The sequence below is a fragment of the Synchiropus splendidus genome, chromosome 9 (genome assembly GCF_027744825.2).
Source record: "Synchiropus splendidus isolate RoL2022-P1 chromosome 9, RoL_Sspl_1.0, whole genome shotgun sequence".
Lineage (NCBI taxonomy): Eukaryota > Metazoa > Chordata > Actinopteri > Syngnathiformes > Callionymidae > Synchiropus > Synchiropus splendidus.
Window position 1 is genome coordinate 5339557 of NC_071342.1, and position 22844 is coordinate 5362400.

The 22844-nt window shown below is 42.2% G+C and overlaps 1 protein-coding gene across 5 annotated transcripts in view; it reads left to right on the plus strand.

Annotated features, from left to right (window-relative positions):
- The window catches only part of cdh11 (cadherin 11, type 2, OB-cadherin (osteoblast)), a 104770-nt gene that overhangs the window by 37132 nt on the left and 44794 nt on the right, over positions 1 to 22844 (plus strand). For 4 of the 5 annotated variants that reach the window (XM_053874307.1, XM_053874305.1, XM_053874304.1 and 1 more), the window contains one exon: positions 14134 to 14181. The gene's annotated coding sequence lies outside the window, so the exon portion shown is untranslated. Of the gene's footprint in view, positions 1 to 7570; positions 7639 to 14133; positions 14182 to 22844 lie in introns of those variants that run through there. The other variant, XM_053874308.1, reaches the window with a different exon arrangement.

The window sequence follows — 22844 nt, forward strand, 5'->3', positions numbered from 1 at the left end:
CCCTCCCCTGCCCCCCCTCGCACCCGGCTCGGTTCCCCAGGGGCGGTTTAGCAGGGATCTGTGGCGGGTTCTGCCGTGTGTGTTCATGTAGCACAAGTAGTTCTAGTAGTAATGACAGGCAGATGGGGTTATTCATCAGCAGCCCCATCACTGCGAGCAAAGCAGAAGCTCTCCCTCTCCGCCCATTTATCTCGCAATCTAAATAATGCATCTGAATAATGAAAGATAAAAGAAAATCCTCTTTACTTCACTCCACTAGTGCCTTATATTCTTTTTGACTTCCTCCTCCTTGTTTGACCTTGTGCAGAGGAGTGTGTCCCGAAGCTTGGGCCACTTCTCTCCACCGCTTTGTTTATGAATGTTAATGACCAGTGAATTGTGGATCGTTCCAACGGATGTGCATGTGAAAGTGTAAATTAATGGCTCCAAATGGGAAATCCATATGGGAAGACATTAAAACTAATTGTAACCCCATTTTGGGACTTCACAGTTCGCCAGGGTGCAAATGCAAATCACAGCTCAACTGTCGATGTCGATGACAATGTTTTTTTTTTTATTCATAAAACGCAAATAGGTGAAACCTTTGGTCATGCAGCTTCCCTTAAAGATGACAGCACATACGTGAGCGCACACATATGCTCCATTATTTTTCTGAAGTGTTTTTTCAATTCCACGGCTGATGCTGTAGGGTGTGTGTGTGTTTATGCGTGTGGAGTAGACCATTTAGAGAGCTACCGTTGACTCAGACTTTGCTTGGGCTGCACAAGCATTAATGAGAAAAAGAAGTTAGGGCAGATGAGATCAGTTGCGATGTTCACTCAGACTTGCGATATTCCAATGCCAGCCATTGAAATTTGGATCAAGTCTTTCAAAAATGTGGACCTGTCTTTGGACTTTGAGTTTCCCACTTTCAAGTTTTCTGCCAAAAGGAATGCCAAAATACTCCCCCTATTACAAATTACACTGATTTATTTTTTGTCTTTATAATTTCTTTTGGTTGTTTATTAGCACCAGCTAAGTGCTTTGCTGATATTTTACAACCCACAAACCTTCACTAAATCAATTCCTTTTTGTACTGAGAATCCAGAGTTCTCAGGTAAAAACAGTTATTTCCCTGTAATTTCCTCGGCAGGTCTTGTACACGCTGGGAATATTGGCTGTCGTAAACATTGCAGATACCTGCAGACAACAAATTATTCTAAGGGGATGACACGAAACCTCTGTGATCCCAAATGCGCACAATTACCTGAAGAAGCCGAGCAAGCAAGTATCCGTTTAACACCAGAATGGTGCTGAGTCAGCGATTGTGCTCGGGGACATTAATATTGAAATCCTGCTTCATACGTCGGCCTTCCTTTTGTAGAGGAAGTGTGCGACCTGTGGTGCCACACACTCTAGCGAGTCATCCAACACATGATGGATACGCTCAAAGATGCCAGTGGATGCTCACACAATGAACATTCTCTACGTGTCTGCAGCAGCACAAGCAGTCAAACAAGGACAAATTAAACACCCGACGCGGTAAATAGCTTATTACTGACGGCAATGACGTGCAGGAATTAGGATCAATGTGTAGAGAAACCCGTTAAGAAGCTTTAAATCATCCCTTAATGATTACTCAGTTATTTTAGGTTCAGGCTGGTCAGTTTTAATTACTCTTTAGTGTAATATTCTGCTGATTTAGCAGTACAACCTGCATGGCATTGGGTTCCACTGAAGCAACCTGCTGGGTAGATAAACAAGATTTGAGAAAAAAGTGACGGCACTCTCAACCATCTATCAAAAAATGTGTCGGGTCAAAAAGTCGAAGAGTGAAATCGACTCAAGATGCTCCAATGGTTGTTGTACTGCAATTCCAGCAAGAGTTAAGAGCTGAATTGATCACGGCGCCCCCTATTTTCTACGGGCAGCCTCATCATCGATCCAGCCAGTATGACGCTTCAGCTGCTGCTCAGCTCCATCATTACTGTTCACAAGTGCCACACTTCGCTCTCCAACTAAAATACTCTGATCAGAAGTGCAGCAGGTGGCTGAGAAGTAAAAGCAAGTCAGAAACCAGACTGTTCAACTTGCAGCGAGATTCATGTATTTTCTCATTCTACCATCATGCTATTGAAGTTGCGATGAGGAACGCATTTTATATTCATTTACAGGAATCGATGTTAGCCCTGCAGCTAGGTTCAATTTTGCATTGTCATTTAGCTCTGTTTGCCCTTAGCTGTCACAGCTGCGAAACTCTGTTTGATTCTTGAGCTATGTTACTTGTTTCCGCTTCATCCTTTCCTTGGCTATGTTAGACGAGGACGTGCTCAGAGAAACCCCTAGTGGTGCTCGAGCGGGAGCCCTTTTTCCCTGCAGTAGAAAAGTGCCCCTTCTGGTTCCCAAATTCTTCGTTCTTAAACTATTGAGACTATTTTGACGTAAAGTACCTTGAATTATTTGAGTTCATATTTAGCTGGCTCAAGGAAAAATGCATTCAAGACATAACTTGGACAGCATACGCCCAGAACCACTTTTCCACCACAAAGATTAATAAAAAGGTGATCTCATATTTGGAAATGTATCACAGATTTTTGTTGCAATACACGCAATAAAGTTGTTATCGGTAACTAAACGATCCAATTACAACAACGTTCTCTGGGATTTGGGCCCCTTCTTCTCCCTTGAGTATCAGCTGGGGATGGGCAATATGGAAAAAAAAGTATCACAATAAATGTTAACGAAAATTATCATTAAATACATTTTCATTCCGTTCCATGTGTTGGACACTACAGTCTCTCTTGAAACTGTTTTGTGATGAAACTTATGAGTGGAGTTTGTCTCCAACATCATTATTTGTTTATGTTTAGACATAATAGTGAACTAAGTGTAGAGATGAGTAATTCAATGTTTCACGTCTCTGGTAGAACCCGGTCGTGTCTGACAGCCTGCTCTGCCAGCTTTATTTAGGGGTTAAATTGAGCCGTCTGTCTGCTCTCCCCAAGGCATCTCATGTCTCTTAACAGTTGACTTTAACTATGGACCCATCTGGACACATTTCCTAGATGCTATTGAAGAAATATTACAAATAATAATTCTCTCTCCTCAAATGATCCCAAATTAGAATGTGTTCATGGTCCCTAACTGATGCCAGTTTGTAGCAACAGCGCTGCCTGTGTGAGTGTGTCCCTAAGTGAGTGAACCCTAATGGGGATGCGGAAGAGGAATATCCAATTATTTTCAACACAGTGTGTCACCAGCGCAGTGGGAGACCCTGCGTGTGGGAGCCAATGCAGACAACGGTGTCAAAAAACCCATTTGGACCACTCAATCTAATAAATCAAAGACAGATCCAGAGACTCAGAGTCGACCAATGTCATTATGAAATGTTTTCTGCATTAAAAACTACCATCGTCAAAAAAGTCTGCCAAACTCTCAACTCTGTCTCACAACTGCCACCCGCCGGTGTTGGCTAACAAGCGCGGTGGACCTGAAGACAATTATGGTCTCTGCGTTTTCATGTATACAAGTCCAAAGCTGCGAGGGCGCAGTGTGTTGATGCAGAATTCTCATTGTGGGGTTTGTTTTTGGCAGTTTATCATGCACAATAACTTATCGTTGCTCAGCTGTGTGGTCTGTGTGGTGTGAAGCCTACAGCTAAATTTGCTCGGGTTTCAAGTCATAAATTTCAAGAAGATTCATCATGGATATTAACAGGTGATTACATCAAACACGTCGTAGAACTTTGCACTGAAAAATAGTCTGTATTGATGTTGCTAAAATAATATTCCTTTTTGTGATGATCAGCAAGAGAAAAACAGGATTGAACAACTTTTATGTCTGCAGAATGACAAAGAGCCCAAAAGGTAGACATTTTGTCACCAATGGATAAGAGCTAATTCTGTAGCTCAATGGCTTTCATTAGTAAGGAGCAATGCTGCAGACATTTTCAGCTGATTTATCACAGCCGCCGCCTTCCAACTGCTCTGAAAATAAATGGCTGGGACGCAGCGAGCCTGGAACGTCAGCTGACGTACTCTAATTTTCATATCAAGCTGCTTATTAAGTCCACAGCGCTTCATGGTCCAGGCCCGCGAAGACTCTGGCTCGCTCCCTTGATGCCTTTTAGAGTTGTCATTGGAGAATGACCTGCATTATCTATCTCTGACTCTCCCTCGGCTCGCCTCTGTCGCCGTCTGAATGGAGATTTAGATAACAGACTCTGAGCTGCAACAGAGTGGCTGCAGAATACCAAGAGACGGCCGGCCGGAGGGAGAGCGGGTGGAAGCGCGGCAGAGCAAGTCCAGGCGCCGGGTCGGAGACTTTCCGACTCAAGCTGGTCGTGAACTGAAGATTTTGAGAAGTTCCTCTCCTATCAGGACTGACATTAACCTTTTCCCAGAGAAGGGCGAGACAATTCCGTCCCATAAGAATGAGATCTCATTGACAAGCTTTATTTAGGGCTGAGGACAAAATCTCCAGCAGAATGTCACCTGAATATCTCTCACAGTGGGTTAGCTATGTAAGCCTGAGTAGTCTGATAGCAATGAGAATGAGTCTTGTATTTACTCATCTGTCCTGCGTGATATAAAAACTCCCTAAAAAGTGCGGTGAAGACATTATTATTATTATTACACACACACACGGTCATAAACATGATAATAATGCCACGCTTGAAGGACACAGGGTTCAAGCCTACGACCTTCTGCCTTTGGAGCCACAATAGTGCCCTTTTTATCTTCTCAAACTGGGAACTTTTTTCAGTTATGACTGAAATGATAAATCCATCCGGACAATATGCACTGTTTTTTTTTTGTGGTGTGCGTATTGTTGCGACAGGTAGACATTTTAATCTGGATGCCTCTGCATATGTGAGACACACACACACTCACACACACTATGTCTACCATTAAAACACAACTGATCGATGAGGTTGTGATGGAAATGTCATCTGCTGCTAACACATTTATCATCGCACGTCCAGGATCATGAATTTCTGCTTTTTTTTCCACGTCATTTCTGCTTCTTCACCACAAGAACATTGGAATGCTGTGATTCATCGCCGCTGCCGGCGGTTTCTCTCTGAGCGTCCAGTCATCCTGCCTCTACTCTGGGCTCATTAATTAGCAGGCAGGACAACGATAGTCTCTGTTTACACGCCGCCGCGGTAAACAAAGCAGCCGACCGAAATCTCTCATCAGAGAGCGCACAACAGCCAAGGATCAATAATCACTTACAGGAACTTTAAAGCTAAATATTCAAATCGAGTGAATTGTTCTTCTCATCACTTTTGTTCTCAAAAACTAAGAATAGACGACGAAGTGCCGGAGAGGTAATTGAATATGTTATTGATCACAAGAAAAGGAACTTCTCATTTTTCTTTGTCAGAGACGTGCGAGTGCAAGATCAGCAAGTCTGCAGAAGAACAGGGCAGGCGTTGTTTGTTTATGAAGATCTATAACCGGAATCGAAGACACAGGCACGAGTGAGAAAATCTGGACACGTCTGTAAATTATGACATTTGGCATGATGGCAACATTTTAAGCAGTCGCTTTACTGCCCAGGTTCAAACTCTGATCCCCAACAGGCAACTCCCCACCGAAGCATTACTTGACCTGTAATGGTAAACTGGTGTCTCAGCTGTGCTAGTGATTTAGCTGTGTTAGTGAAACAATTATTACTAGAAGAGAGGGCAAACCTCTGGCAAGAAAAATCCCTTGAGCCAGATGGTGATACGGATTGTTCCCGAAACTGTATCACGTGTTCCATAACTGAATTGACAGACGAAATGCTGCTTTGGCATCATGCTGCCCCCAACAGGCTGAGGAAGTAGCTGCATTAAGGAGTGTCCCATTTCTAAGGAACAAAATCTTCCTTCACACTTTGTTTTTAAGAATGAGGTTGAGGGTTAAAGATTGAGGATTGAGGTTGTGGGTTGAGGAACGAATTGGAATTCACCCATAAGCTCCTTGGTGGATGTAATGACGCAGGTTCTTTACCAACTTCTTAATCCAGCTGCTTCTGTTTCAATTCCTGGTCAATTCTGCTCCAAAAACTTCAGTAAATTTGTTTTTGTTTCAGCATTCGTCTTCCTCTGACTTTGAATCCTCTGCTTGTCCTCCAGCTGAAGGACTGCCTTAATTCCACACGGGAGCTTCGACAAAGAAGTTATCAAAAACAAAAGTAGTATTTCTAGATCATTGTGACATTGTAGTCCAGAGTGATGTCGGGAATCCGTGAGGTTTCAGACTGTTAGCACACTTGATAGCATCACTGCACGCCGCTGAGTCTGTACACAGCAGCTCATCATATATTCATACCGTCGTGTCTGCGTAGACTTGTCTATGTGGGAGCTGCCGGCTGATGAGTAAGAGAGCGTGTTGTACAATAACTATCTATCTAAATGAAAATCAGCCATGAGTGAGGCGAGTCATAACTGGATTGCTTTCCGACGTGAGAAGGCCAGAGGAGCGGAACAGAATATGTAAAAGAAGAATATTTATTTTCAATCATGATCGCCCTCGTCTTCTGCATATCTACCATCTCTTTAGCCCCCTCTTCCCAGTTGAAATATCGACTGTTGCATCTCTCTTTGCTTTTTGAGTGTCGATTAACTTGCACATTAACCTGTGAACCAAGAATGCTCCTCTCAGATTCTCTCACAGACTGTAATGGGACTCGACATGACTCTATTTTTCTGATATGGCTCAGGTTTGGTGAGCATGGCCAGGCACACAGTCGAGTGTGTAGTCCAAAATAATTCAGAGGAGATAGTCAGGAATTCGGAAGGGAATGTAAAAATGTCTGTTTATTAAATAATGTCTTCAAATCTGTCAAACAACATGCCGCAGGAACATTGCTTGACAATTATTTGGTAAAGGCAGCTTCAGTCCAGGGAAATATATCTTAATAGTGGGGTACGAGCTCCTGGATGTGTTGAAACGGAGCACTGAAGATTTGCCTCATATGTGGTTGTTTATAAAATGACTCGGGTCTCCCATGAAGATGAGAAGTTCCAGTGTTCCTGTGGCAACTGTTGAACCTCAGCGCAATATTGTTCTCTTGATAAAGTGGCAAAGGCTCCTGGATTTGTCCGACATTTGATGGAGACCTTTGGTGTCCGTTGTGTACACAGATGGAATATTTGGAATATTTATTTGCGATCACTCTCATTAGGAACTAGGGTTCATTCAATCCCGTATCCTTCAACTACAAAACAGATGAACACGTCTACAAACCTGGAAGCAATTTCATATAGCCCATCGCCGTCGATTATATGATAAAGACAAATACATGTAGGTCAGTAATATTGGTTGGTCCAGGTTCTAAACCGCAGTGGATTTGCTTACATCCAGCCAAATAAGTTGGCGATCAGACTCAAGAAATAAACTTTGTCATTTTCCTGCTTTATTCTCCTCAGTAGTTTTCCAAAGATGTAGCATTTTAAAGTTGTATATAAATATCCTGCCCTCTATCCTGCAGGATTATCTAACTGCATGAAGCTATTTTCAATACCTGACAGAGACTTTTTTTTTTCTTCACTCAGGCAGAGGAGAGGGCCATGGCTGTCTAGAGCAAGTGTTGTAGGAGTAACAACTGGATGTCTGAGCTGCAGGATCTTAAATAACAGTTCGAATAAAAGCCAATCCTCTTTAAAAAGTATGTGACCGCAGCTTGCACCTGCATCTCCTGTATGTCTTTTTTAAATTTTTTCTTTATTTTAGTCTCTGAGTCACACAGACGAGGAGGAGGAGGTGGAGGGGGAGGAGGAGAAGGAAGAGGAGGTGGATGCGTACCTGAAGGGAGATAATATGAAAGGAACCAAAAATAAGTTAAAAGAGAGCTGATGGTTCCATAGATAAATATGGCAAAGAGACAAAGAACAGCGATGCGGGGTAGAAAGGATGAGCGCAGACAGAGTTACATCACACATCCATGCTTTTTGAAAGTGTTGACTCTGGGTGGGTTTTAGCTTCTAACAGAAGTATCAGGAGATTAGCGATGTGTCAATCAAGCGCTTGGTATGAAATATTGAGGATGTTTTTTTTTTTTTTTTTTAGTCAGGTGATTTTGTTAAATACAATAACGGTTCCGTTCCATGATTTAAGAAGTGTGTTGGCCCACGGCAAAAACTTTGATATAATCATTCCTACAGTCTGTAGCTTGACAATTGCTCGAGATAAACACATACCTTAAATTCACTACAGTGTAGGATAGAAGTAAATTCCCTCATAAATGTGTTTTTTTCTTTTATATGTTTACTGATGTTTATCTGATCCACTGGTGATGCTCTTCCTCATCTCTTGAGCAACAATGATGATGATGCCTGGGAATTATCATTGTCATATCCGGTGGGTCTATTAACATCACTGCAGCCTCCTCCACTATTGGCACTGAAATTTCTCCCGTGGCTTCTCCCACTATTTACGGGGAACCGTACGCACAACACGGACACAGAACAGAACCGGCTGCAGTACGTGCTATTTGAGGACTGCAAGGCAAACGGATGCCCGTGTCACCAGAGAGGTTACTGTGAGTCAAATTTTCTGGTTGTCTCCTCAACCAGGAAGCGCTTTTCAACCTCTCTTTGCTCCAAAACCTTGACAGAAACATGCCAACAAGTGTTGCCGGGATTGAAGTTAGAGTGACTGCATCAGGCTCCATATTTGTAGTTTGGATTGTTTAAATGCTGCACTGTTGCCTGTTGGAATTTTGCAATCTCTTATTAATAACAAAGCATGCATAATATCAAAAGACTAAAGGAAAGAAATCATACACAGCGGCACTGCGTGTATCAACTAGCAAGAGTCAGTGTAGCTGTAAACGCACAATGGCACACGCACTCTCACAAATTGGATCCAACTGTGTTCGTCAACAAGTGTGTATACTGGTGTGAATGTGTATATGTGTGTGTTGTGTGTGTGTGTGGCGACCAGCTGTGCCTACTGTTGTGATCCTCAAAGCCGCTATCATATTCTGCTCGCATGGTTTCACTGCGTTCCTACTGCGAGTATCAAACTCATTAACACACGCTCACTGTCACAGGTCCACGTCCCCCCGACTCACAGGCATTTAATCACTTTCTCACCTCAACAGTTGGTGGTGTCCCGCTGACTTCACAGGCATTTTTCAGGTAACGCTAATTCCTGAAGTGTGAAGGGAGCGCCTCGCATGAGCAGTGTGAAACGTGTGCACTCAATTCCTTTATCGAATATTGATCTTCAAAATTCATTGTTATTTTGGATGGTTTATGTGATGAGCTCTGATGAAGTTCTGTTGCAGTAATAAGAAGATAAGACGATCTTGTGACTCACTTTAAACTGGTAGGATTCATTTGGCGCAAAGGCCTGTTTTGATGTGTCGTTTTCTGAGTCACCCTGCACTGGAGGTTTTGTCATTTTGTGCATAATTTTACGGATCGGCCTACAGTTTTCCGTGGCTAAATCCCAGTTATGGACTTTGGGAATTGGTCATATCCTCCTATTTTTTTATGTAACAAAAGGATAAAACAAGACTGAACATTTTTTGTTGTCACTGTCAGGGGGCAGTGGGCTCCAAACCAGGTGGATCTTGGTCCCAAACAGTGATTCCAGGGATCTACATTTGAGATCAATCCAGCATCTGGGGAAAGGTTTGGTACTCTATGTGCTTACGAGGGGTTTATAGATGAAGCTTGGCTCAGGTGTCCCAACTCCATAGATCCCCTAGGGTCGTGCAAACCCCCTGACGGGTGGTGGTAATGACAACCTCTGGTTATATGTTTGGGGAAGGGTTTAGGAACTATTGGTAACCTCAATATTGGACAAAATATCATGCACATTTCAAGATTTCAACTTATGGCATGTCAGTAGAGGGGTCTTTGATGAGGCTAGCTCTGTGAATATTGGTCCTCGATGTGGCAAGAACCGCAGTGGGCTGTAACCCTTTGAAACAATTAACGCAGTGCTCCCAGAAAAGATGATTCAAACTGGTAAATCCGAGCACTTTAGTAACCTTCGGGTGCTCTCAATGTGTAGGCCGTCTTAGCTAAGAAAACATGACTCTTTCACAGGTTCTAGTCCCGACTCAGAGAAAAGAGCCAAACGGCTATAAAGACAACAGATTCTTTAAAATCCCACCATAAAACAGTGGAAGATCCTGGACAACCAAGTCAGACCTGCTCCTTTCTCCTCACTTGTAATAGAGGAACCAGCAAACAAAACGAATATTCCATCTATCTTGCTAAAGGAATATCACTCCTCCGTCGCCTTTGGAGAAGTTTGGACCTAATCCAGATCTGGCATCATCACGGAGATTGTGGCTGGCTGCGATCAAAAATCTGGATTTAGACGCTCAGATTAAAATCTGGTGTTTCATCTCAAGAGCATAATGTGTTTGGACTGAGCTCAGTGAGAAAACTATAATCAGAATAATTATTCTGGTCCCACTCCAGCTCGGGGCCTTTTAGCTAATGACAGACACAACACTGATGGCTGGAATTCAAGCTCCCTGTTTGCATGAGGCTGCTTATCAGTGTGTGTTTGTGTAAGCGAGCGTTTGCAGGCAGAACGTAAAAAAAAAAAATGGTGGTTCCAGGCAATAATGGGTCACTCAGTTGAGAAAATGATGTTGCTCGGAGCTTGTACCCTCAGACGACCTTCCACCGGCGGCTCTGGCACAAATCACTCCACACCTTCGTTGTCACCCATCAACCCCCCCACACTCCCACTGATCTGCAAGTCATTTAAAGCTCCATTTTTAAACTGAAACATGTTAGATTGAAGCAGAAATATTGAACTGCTTTTATCGTGTGGAATGAAATCTGGGCAATGGCTGGTGCTTTGCCTCGGGCTGCTTGTTGTGTTAGCATTTCAAAAAACAATGAATAAAAAGGAGTGCAGATATAAGCAATACATTTATCATATATTTGGCATTATTCCTTTGTCTGAAAATCCTCCCAGTGTTTGCCGCAATATAATACCGGACCAAACTTTGATTAAAAAAAAAAAAAAAAAAACACACTTCATCACAGATTATCAGATATTTTTTGCGATAACCAAGGACAGCAACTGAGCGGTTCACACCAGTGATGTTTGACCTTTTGGCCGGGGTCAAATTATTAACCACGATCCTGGGTCATGGATCTGGGTCCATGCATAGGAAAACAGATCTACATGGTAGTGAGTTAACCCAGCGGTGAGGGGTACATTTCATTTTAATTGCAGAAAATAGTTTTCATCAACAAACAGTTCACAATGAAAACCACAAAATTCAAAATGAAAAGTAGAAAGTCTCGAAGTCATCTGCCAGCACTGCGAGTTGTGGCTTTGTTTAGACGAGTTTAAAATTTTAAAAGGCATCCACAATTACGCTAGAGAGATTTGTTGTCAGATGAAATATAGTGTATCAAATGAAAGTGGAAATAAAAGAATGTAATTTAAGATGAATGATATTAAATGTTCAAATTACCTGAATTGGATTTCCAAATTTTCAAATGTGACTATAAAAATTGTTGTGAAAGTTGTTGGTGGAATGCAGAGATGCCTTATTAACACCTAAAATCCAAAGTTAAACTTAGACTTCTGTTAATCTCTGGGGAGTGATGGATTGACGAAGCTTCATGAAAAAGCGAAGATGTGACTCGCTGCATGTAAGCAAAGAGCAGCACCTACTGGGCTCTGAAAATGAGTGCATCATGTCATCACTATCCGAGTGCTACCAACTGGGTGAACCTAACTCTCAATGGTGATGAGGCCCTTGATGTGAACCTGGGCAGGTGTCCTGGACCTTGACAGACAGGGTTGTAGAGATGGTGTTAGAGGGCATCTAGAACAAATGTAACTTGCAAATATATTTTGTTTTCACCATGCAGAGGCGGCTGAAAAAACTGCTGGAGTGAAACAGCTTTTCTTGCGCGAGCTTTATCAAAATAAATCAATACCAGCATTTGTGGCCGTGGTGAAAGTGTAATCGTCGGCACCGTCACACCAATCAATAGCCCTTTATTCACACTTTCTATTATAGATAAATTCAAACATCACCTTGCTAGGTTGTTGAAATCAATTTTCCTCCACATAAGCAGCTGTCATTTTCTGCTTGGAGTAAGCTCAATGGCCTCAGCATACTGAGCAGTACATTCAGCCGCAGGATGATAAGGAGTCGGCGGAGATTTGTATAATTCAAGTCCTGGCACTGTGATAAGTAGCTTCTGATATATCCTCATCTGTGTTGTAAAAGACCACAACGAGGTTTGTTTCTCGCAGCGTGCGCTCTGTCAGTGTGTGATGTCGGATGTTGGCTTCTGGATCGAGGTGAAAGCGGAATACAAAGCAGGTCCGTTCTCTGAAGATGATTAGCGTCCTGCTCTGGGGAGTCTATGGATGGCGAATATAAATGATGCCTTGTAATGGTGGTGAATTCATGTTTAAGATTGAAATGAGTTGTGGACTTTGATAAACTGGTTCCAGCTTTTTCGCATCAAGATTCAACTGTTTGTCTGCCCTCTTCTGGGGGGTGGGAGAGCAGCTTATAGCTTTCACCGAAGAACACTTCAAAAGCCAGCTGGTCCGTGAAAAAGTCAAGTTACATGGAGTCCCCACTCTTCCAAGGGCTCCCCCAGTGACATTTGGAAACTCTGCTCTGTAGAGAGTAGTCCATCGGATCTTCTGAGAGTCTCCAGCCAGGGCTTCAGTCATAGTGTGTCAAAAGACCGTGATAAATCCCAGTTCTCTCCAGAGCCACACTCTGTGTTCTCATCTTAAGTCCATTAATGAACACGTTAGAGGGAGAGATTTCAAAAACATAATGGCTGAGTAGCAAAAGGGCAAATGTGGCCTTTATCATCTGCAGCACATTTCTTTTCATCCCCAACTTATAACTGTGCAGTGAGATTTCACCACTCAAGAGACTCCATGGTGATTAATCGCCCCCGCCATTTTTACTTCATCTGCTATTATCTTCAAACAGAATTAATGTGAAAGCTGAAAAAAAGAAAAGAGTGACATTTTTCACAAAAAATATGGCCATTTTGTTTGCTGCTGTTCCCTAAAAAGACGCGATCCTGCTTATTTCATTGACTGTTATTCATGTTTGGACCCCAGCTAGAATTAGTTTCTTTTGAAAAAATATCGACATTTGAAAACAGCCTCGGTGGGTGGAGTCATCGCTGGATTATTGCATGAACCTCCTCTGTGAAGTCCCATAAAGTGGACACCTCAGTGACCTTTAAATTACAGGCAGAATGGCAGCAACTTGAAAATTATTTACTTATTTTATTTAATTAATTATTTAATTATTACATTTTCCTGACAACTCATACAGCTTGCACATAGAAAAAAAGAAAATACTAATAATATCAAATAATATTTGAAGCAAGTTACCAAAACAATCCTGGAAAAAAGCTAAATTAATTACAATGTTAAAAAATAACAATAATAAAATTGTTTTCCACAATTACTCATAAATGAAAGTGTGTACGTGTTACACTACAAACTTTGCTTTACTGGAATAGTAATTTTTGTCTTCTCCGTTTTGTCTTGTGGAAAAAGTTACAAAGTACTGTACTTGAAAATGTAACTTTTCAGTTTGTATGCTACCATGTTTTTCCCACTCAAGGATAAAGAGTGAAAAGTTCTCACAAAGACAAACCTGCTGCGGAACACTGCAGTCTGAAGCTTCACAGAAAAACAAACTGTAAAGTAGCAGAGTAGTTATGCGTGTACAGCGGATGATAACTCTCGCAATAACTTGCTTCGCTCCATCTGAACGACATATTGTTTCACCAACATTAATCTTTTTGGGGGGTTTTTTGTTTGATGTGATCCCTTCGCTACACTGTAAATGCAATCTGTTTTAACACCTAGCATTGCCTACCTAATCTCCATGGGAGCCCTTGCAGCCTGCTGCTGCCTGCATTAATGTTATTTAGCAGAATGGAAGTATTTTTTTTTCAAGAGTTTAAGAAGATTAGAGGAGGAAGCTGTCAGATTTATGTGCATTTAGAGGTTACACAAGGTTGTTTTTTGAAGACGTCTGAATTAGTGTAAGAGGCTATTTTAGGGAGTCTTCAATGTTAAAGAAAAAAGCAAAACAAAAAAAGTCAGTCATCCCATCAACCTGAGCTGTGGTAACACGTGCACTTCATCTAATTCTTTCTCTCTGCTTTGTCTTTCTCAGGCGGCGACTGAACCCTGCATCACATGTGACACCGGTAATGAGCTAAAGGTTGGTGCTGCCTTGTCTTTCCCCGCACGTGTTTGTATGTGACATCAAACGCTGCTAAATTGGCACAGACACTGAGACTGTTTAGCATTCCACCACACCGACTTCCTCTTTGACGATGCGAATGTGAGTGATGGGTGGAAGGACTTTTTCTCTGTGACCCCCTGAGCCATTTCTCATTGACGCGATTCTGTCTTTGAAGAAGCTTTTTTTATGTTCCCTCCAATCTTTGCATTTTTGCCTTCCGTCCTTCATGTCTAATAGGAATTACTGAGGTCGCGTGTTTGTATTTGCCCAAAGCAACTTGTTGTCATGTAAAAAAAAAAAAAAAAAAAAAAAAAAATGGCCGTTTAACAGGATCCCATGCTGCTTACAATACACTTGCCCTCTGGCGACATGTTCCCAAAGTCACCGTATCACACCCCTCACATCTCCCGCGGTAAGCGTTTTATTTTTCCATTCGCTGGGGAAAAGTTGAATAGATTAAAAAGGTGTATCTAATCGATCCCCAGAACGCTTATCAGTGGCTGGCAGGCTGACGAGCAGATTCCAGAACAGTGCATTCTAATCCTTGATCTGCAGGTGGAAAACTGTGAGCGACAAATGGGAGGAGGGCCACGCACTCAGTCAGATACATTTAAATAAACTCCAACTATTTCCCGAAACCTGCTCCTGCTAAACTACTACATTTGTCCTTGCTGTCATGCAGTCATAGCTAGCATTTATCTCAAAAGTGTGAGACTACAGTTTGTCTAATAAACTCTCCAAGTACCAGTTGACGCGCAAGCATTCCAAAGCTATTAAGGTGAAACACATCGGAGCGTCTACATGCAGTAAGCTGTCATTATTGTTTTGTGTATGACAGATGTATCTTAGAATTATATTTAGGCCAAGATGGCACTGTAGCAAAGCTGCTGTTTATCGCAAATACTATTAACATTTGCTCCCAAAAAAGGATGAAATGGGTTCCTTGTTATGTAGCATTGGATTGGGTATAGCTCTCGCAGAGTTAGCCACGGATAGAGACTGAGCATGAAAATAAAGTACCCTTCTATGTTGGACAGTGCTCATGTAAATGGATGACAAAGGCTGTAACTATGTTCTGACGAGAGGAGTTTTTGGATACAATTTTTTAATCTTGTTTAATCGCACTAAAGCAAAATTAAGTTGTGATTAATCGCAAATGAAACTAGAGTAGATAAAATCTTTCAATAAGTCTCATTTGAACCTGAAAAAAATAAATGTGATTAATGGCAGGTTAACTGCTTGAGTGCGATTGAACAAGGTTACAAATTGTAACTTCATGACAGTCCTTGTCCTGACATGTCATATATCATTTATTATATATATGTATAGTGCAGGATTGGCTCAGTATAGTTTGAGTTTAGATTAGGTTAGCTCCAACCATAACCAAATACCATTTCAAATGTGTTTGATGTTGTATACGCAGTTAAAGGCTAATAGAATATATCTCTGTATTATTACTAATAAGAGGGAAAAAAGGATAATAACAATAATAATTGACATAGAAATCGGTGTCAGTGGAAACACTTTGCTTGTCCACAGTTTAATGGATCGATCTCCTCCGATATTTTCTGTACTTGACAGTCGGGACATGCTGAAAACATTGTGATTAGTACCCATTATTGAAAGCTGAAACGCTGTCCTTCAAAAAGTTATATCTGCCCGACATGAAAGAGGACTTAAGCTCTCGGTCCATCTGGATTAGTCTTTGTGCTTCCATATGAATGTGCCGCCACTGACGTCTATTGATTCGGCCGCTAACTTATTACAATTCTCGCTTTAAAAAGGCTTTGGCTGGGCTCTGTGCTGATTGGATGTTTAACCCTAGTGACCTCCAAACAGAGATCTGAGCGCGCCACCCTGTAATAGAACGCATTTATCCGGACGACCTCTGCTGCTGGTGGGACGAGAAACTGACCAGGAAACTGGTGTGTGTTTGTGTGTGCAGTGGAAGAAAAGAGAATGATAGAGCTGTAAAGATATAGATCAGCTCTCATAATCCTTCTTGAACAACTTCCTTAAAGAGAGTGTGGAGTGTAAGTTCTCCATGAGAATGTGGCAAAATCATGACGTTTGATTCTCAGCTCAATCACTTTTGTCTTTCATCTATTTAACTGAAGCTTTTTCCATTTGCAGTCTGTATTCTTCAGGAGGAAAAGTTGCCCGGAATAGCTTCATGCTGTTATTCTAACATCCACTTACTGCAAAACAAACATTGCCCCAGAGTTTTTGGACACGAAATAAGAGCTGAATTACATTAGGTTTGAAAGATATGTAACGGATATAGACATATGAACATTCAAAATATTAGTATCGTAAAATCAACAATGAAGAGTGATCATGTATATACGTGAACATTCAAGAAAGAGTCTGCTATGCATTCGGGTGATCCAACTGCAGATGTGCTTGGAGCCATCGTAACTACAGTTAAATGGGATGTCCCGGTTCTCTGCTTCCACAGCTAGAATAAACATGATTGGTGTTTTGGTTATTTGAGATGTGCTCATAAAAGCGACAGGATTGTCAATTTCAGATTAAAAGACAATAATGAGAATGAGAATATAAGACACGCCAGTTCTTTCAAATCAGCAACTCGACAATACCCATATCTTTTTGTGACCATTTCCCAAAAAACAAGAAGGCTGGAGTCCTTGACAGCAGCAACCAGACCACTGTGAATAACATTAAGACCACAATTTCTGTAAGAAATCAGTCGGTCTAGTTTTGAAAGGCACTGAATTTGACAAGTAGTTGCAGAGATAAGCCATCTGTCAACATACAAGGGCATTTTTTTTTTACTTCCTATGCAAAGAACTTAATTATGGACAGCAAGTAAACACACCCTGAAAAAAGGCTGAGGCCTCAAGAAGTTTAAACTGCAAAAACACAGAGCAGAGTTTTGTCGCATCGTAGTGGACAACTTGCTTCTTTCGCATGTCAAATTTCTATTTGGAAGATGTCCTCTCGAGGGAAGACAATATTTACTTGTCCACAGTTGATGTCGCCGCCTGCAGGTTCAGTTTTTAATACCAGCTTCAGAAACACAGCCACGCCCACTCATGTGTTTGTCAGATAATTCTACTCCACGCTGATTCCTCCTGAGACCTTCCCCAACTGAAAAGCCCGAGGCCCTATAATCTTGTATTGGCACAGGAGCAGCAGAAAGTCCTCCAATCGTCAACACTGGTGTAGCAGTCCAGACGCTTGCCGTTGTCGGCTATGGTTAAATGTCAAGAATTAATTGACATTTCTTGCAGATGGAAGTTAATTTCACATGAAACGCTCCGCCGCCGCCACTTTTTGTTCAGGAATAAAGAAACAGGAAGGAGCGTCATATAAATCAGAGACGAGCAACAGTCTTTAAAGAGTTGGAAAACGCTATTTAGCTATCAGGCGCATCCATCTTTTTAAGAATGTGACAGTGATGGGTGTCTGGCCGGCCAGATAAGACGGTATTAAGGAGGGGACTATTTTCCCCCGGAGGGTTTACACCAGCACAAAGTTTTAATGCCCTTTACCATTATTGATTAGCCAGCCGAGTGACTGATTGAACGCTTGATATGGCAAAGCCCACATCAATAAAAGAAATACCTGGGGAAGGCTTTCAAGTCGCGCCCACTCCAATCCATTCTCATACGACCGGCTTGCCAGTAACATTTTAATCACAGCTTGTGTCCCACCTCTGGTGAAGGTGAGGAATCCGTGTTGGTTCCACTAACATGATGAGAGGGCTGCCAGTCCGGAGGTAAACTATCAACTTCACCAATGTATAGCTGCCAAAATAATGCTGTGAAATACTGTGCGGACAAGAGCGCTCCCATGTTTGTGACAGTGGTTTATAACATGTCAGCATCCAGTAGTGTGCGAGGGAGGCATCCTTGGAAAAGGTTAGATTATAGTGTGGAAATTTCAATTTTCTTTTGTTCCTCCCTCATGATTTAAGAGTCCGAAATATACACACATGGTTGTCAACCTTTTTTAGTGATGTACCCTTTGTAAAATAATTTTCAGCCAAGTACCATGAGGCATAAAAGGCATACAACATTCTTCACAATATGAATTAACACAACACACAAATATGTCGTCACACTTCAGATTAGGGAGATAAACAACTTATTTGGACGGGTATCAGCAACGTAATATAATATCATGATGAAGTACTTAGTGTCTTGTTCAACCTGACAACATATTACTCAAGAATGTGTCACGGGTCAAGACGTGGAGTGGGACCCAAGTGCAGTGGTTTAAGTCACAGGAGGCAGAAACGAGTCAAAAAAATCATTAACAACAACAACAACCACAACATAAAGCGTCACCGAACAGGGAGAAACAAAGCAAAGTCTGAATGTCCAAAACAGAGTCACCAAACTGGCAGAAGTCCATAAACAATTTTGTTTGATTCCTGTGTTAGCTTCCCTCAGCATTCTGTTACGTCTCATTACAAATGTATCCCGATAAAACCTGAGGGTGCCACGTGACAACATAAATCACCCATGTGTTTGGGAACTGTTTTTTAAGATGGGCTCCATTTTGGAATTGTGCAGGATGTTTATTGAGTGGGTGTACCCTGAGAGACACTTGAACTCTCCTCCAAATATAGCGAGTAAAGTTCATGTGTTAACGTCAGGCAGGTCTGTGTGGGCTGTACAGTATATTCCTGATTCAGCTCAACATTTTTAAACCCCCTTATCTGCTTGACTGTGAGCTTTTATCGGCTGGATTGTTTTAAGGCAACGGAGAGAAAACACTGGCTCTATGGGGATCCTGCAATGTTGCTGCAAAGACACTCCACCATTGTTACACCGATTCAAAGGGAGATGATGAAAACTTGACCAAGTGAGAATTAACAGGATGAGCAGGCATTCCAATGTTAGGTTGCCTGTGATGCCCTTGTTTGACTTGTGATGAAACTCATGACTTCAGTTACAGCCTAACCAGCCACTGAAATTCACTCATGCCTTTTAAGATTAAGGTATGCCGCCGTGAGATACAGAGGAATTTCTCTGTGGGTTCATGAGCCTAAGGCTTGACATGGAAGTAACGTATGATTGTTCTTGATTTTAAAATGATATCTGATGAGTGACATCAATCTGGATTTTCTTGGTACCAGTTTTCATGAGGCGAAATAGCAGAGAAACATGTAGAGCTGCATGATGGTTCGGAACAGTTCCTGCTGTCATCACCCTCGGGAGCAATAATCGTCCTGTGAGCTCGGTCAGCTCTGCGGACTCGCCATCTGACAGAAATTCACCCCAATTATGGAGCTGCAGTCGGATGCTGATGGTGCTCAGAAGTAGCGAAGTAGTTTCGCTCCAGACCGGACGGAAACCTTTTTTCAGCTGAAACAGTGAGGCGATTCTCCATCAAGGCTTTCATGGCCCATGAGTACAACAATGCTTACGCCGTGGTTTTGAACGTGCGCGACTGCTTAAGCTCCCTACACCATTTGCACTAAGAGCATCAACTTCTGAAAAGATCAACTCGTGCAGCTTTAGCTCAATTTCCGAGCAATATGGTGTTCAATCTGTTTGAAAGCGGAGCAAAGGAGGATTGGACTGATGATTTGAGATCTTTTACGTCATTTGCAAAGACTTGTCACTGCTTGAATGGAGTTTCAAATTAACCCTCTGATTTTCTGTCAGCTTTTGTGAGCAGTGATGAAGCTGTAACAATATAGAAATGTTCTGGAGTGAGCAGAAAGATGACATGAATGAACTGAAAACAGTTGTTCCTCATAAATGAGTGGAAGTAGCCAGTCGAAAATGTGACTCAAATGAGTGTTTTGGTTTGTTTTTTAATTGTTGTTATTATTATTTTGTTGTTGTTTATACATACTATTTTCAGACGTTTGCAATTTGTGACCGATCAGTCGGAGCATTCCTAATATATATATTACATACTAGGAATGCTCAGTTGTGATCGGTGAGTGCCGATCCTCGGACTTCCTCGGATCAGATGCAGAATTTCTGTGGAAGTGGAAGTGGAAGCGAAAACCCACACCTAATGTGCAAAATGTCAGGAGTGCCCCAGAGTGGTGGAAATGTCAGCCGTCTGCACTACATGTTGACACATTAGGCTTTGAAAGGATGCAAAAGTCCATTTGATGATTGTATGTGACTCCTGAGAATATAGCAAAAGGGAAGGACCTGTATTCCAGTTGGAGCAGTTTTCTTTAAACTGCAGAGAATTGCAATTATGCCTTCATCCCATAACTAACCATTTTCAAAGCTTACAATTGCAATGTCTGTGTTATTGTATAGTGTTTTGCCACAATAACATTTCTCTTTGCAATGTTATTCTGCATTGCATTAAATCTGTCTCTCAAGTTTTACACTTCTGCGGCTTAGTGTCAAATCAGCTGCGCTTCTGGAACAGAAACCGGGTAACAATGTTTAATTTAAAAAGATATCTGTATTCCAGACAACCACATCAGCCCAGAATTGAAGTGAAATTGCTTTTCAAGGCGCAAAGGATGCAAGATGTGGAGTTATCCGCCGATATGAGATTACCCACCTGTCGACGTGCAGCCACCTGCGCTGGATATTCAATAACTTCATGACCCAAATGAGGAAAATAGATGAAAGCGATCTTGTGGTCACGCGACTGATCACACTCACGCCACGCTTGGACTGCACCAATGTAAACATTACTTTGGTATGAGCAGAGACGTGAGTGTCGGAATTCGAAGTGCAGGTGGATTGATGCGTTTGCGGTTCGATAAGCACATCGTCAAGGTGATGCGAATTTGGATGTTGGTGACAATGAGTGGCAGAGACAGGAGAGGAAGAGCCAAGCTCAGCAGGGAGGAGGAAGGATGTCAAGAGGTGCAGCTCGGGAAATACAGAGCTATCCGGAGAGAAAAAAAGCAAATGTAAGCCCCCGAGGATTAACTCTCTCAGTCCTCTTTTGGGAAGAATAGAAAAAGAGGATTTCTACGCTCCATCCTCCCTCTGATATGTCGCACTCTGCCTCATATTCCTGCATTCCTGCTCTGTCTCTTTGTCAATTTCCGTCAATCGCTTTTCTTTTTGATCATAATTCCAGGTGTTTGTTGGCTGGACTGAGCAGCAGCATGTGTTTTTGTTTCTTCTCCTCGGGCTGGCAGCTGTCTGACGGCTGCTGCGAGCCAACACGAGAGCCGGATCGCCGTGAACACTTTAAAGTGATCCGCTAACAAGACGGAGGAGCAACCTGCTGATTAGTTTATTGTGATTTCAGCAGTCCAGCATGGCGCCGTCATTTACAGCTGCAGCAGCAGAGGCGTTCGCTTCATTCTGAGTGCATGTTTACACAGCAGCAGATCATAAAGTTAAAGACAGGAAATTGAGGTGGCGTACTTCACAAGGTGGTTAACTTCCAACCACAATCACACAGGTGACTCCACAGCAGACACAAAAACAGAGGAAATAATTGGTTAAAATATTGTCTTTTACAAGCTGCTTTCTGGTCTCTCGAGTCTGATTCAGACTCCCGAAGTAACCAGGTGCAACACAAATCCACCATGCCAGTCTTCAACGCTGACTTTAATTTCCCTAAGTGCAGCGGATATCTCAAGTGAAAGGTGAAAAAAGTCTATAAACTAAAGTAATAAGCATAAGTCGTCAGTTCAACTTAACACACAAGATATACTTTAGATAAATCCCAATCTCTCTCTGTAGCGTGTCCCCACTGATCTTGTCTGTATTTACTGGATTTTTACTGATTGTACATGGACGTGTTGACAACCAACATGTTTACCAAGTCTATTCCTGACTGCTGAGTCAGCTGGTCCATTGCATTTTCTGTTCTGCCTTGCATATCAAAAATGTTAAACCTGGTCAATACTTTGAGAGAGTCAGGTCCACCAGGGCCTTCATTTTGTACAACCACCTTCATTTGAACCGAGTCAATGAGCCTTTTTTGTTCGAGTCGTCTGAGATCAACAATGGTGTTCAACTTCATAACGGACACTCTGGTGCTCAGTTCTGGCTTTGTTGGACTCATGAGCTGTGAAAGTCCATTCATGTGTGACTTGTGGGTCGATGTGCTGATTGGGTAACATAGATTTCACCAACACAGAGATTAAACGGGTGAACCAACTTGTTGTTTGGTTCGAGCAGACGCTGCTTGTGTTTCCACTGCTGACTGTTAGGCAAGTCATTATTTGGTGCATGGAAAGTTGACAATAATTACTACGACATTATTAGACTTCACTGGAAACCTTCACAACAACTGTTCCTTGTCACACGAGAAGATGGAAATTTGAAATCAGCTAACTTCTCCGCCGGCTTCCGCTCGCCCACTGACTCTGTCAAGGGTGCTTAACTTTCGGGAAACTCTCAAGATCATTGAGGGAGTGACCCCACGGATAGACACAGAAGGCCTGGTGTTTGTTCCCCCCGCGCCCCGTCTCTCTCCCTCCCTTGTGGTTATCTTCCCCTTCACCCCGAGCCTTTAAGAATCTGGAGCATTTTATTTTTCCTTCAGCCTCAAATCAATTCCAGACGGCACTGTTTCCTGCCCACTCCTCCATCCCCCTCAACCTCACTCTTTCTCTCCCTCCCTTTGGGGCTATAGATCAAAACCGCACACACACAGAAATGAATTGAGAACGATGGAGTGTCTCAAGTTGGGTCTGTTTTTCCATATCATAAATTCTTCCA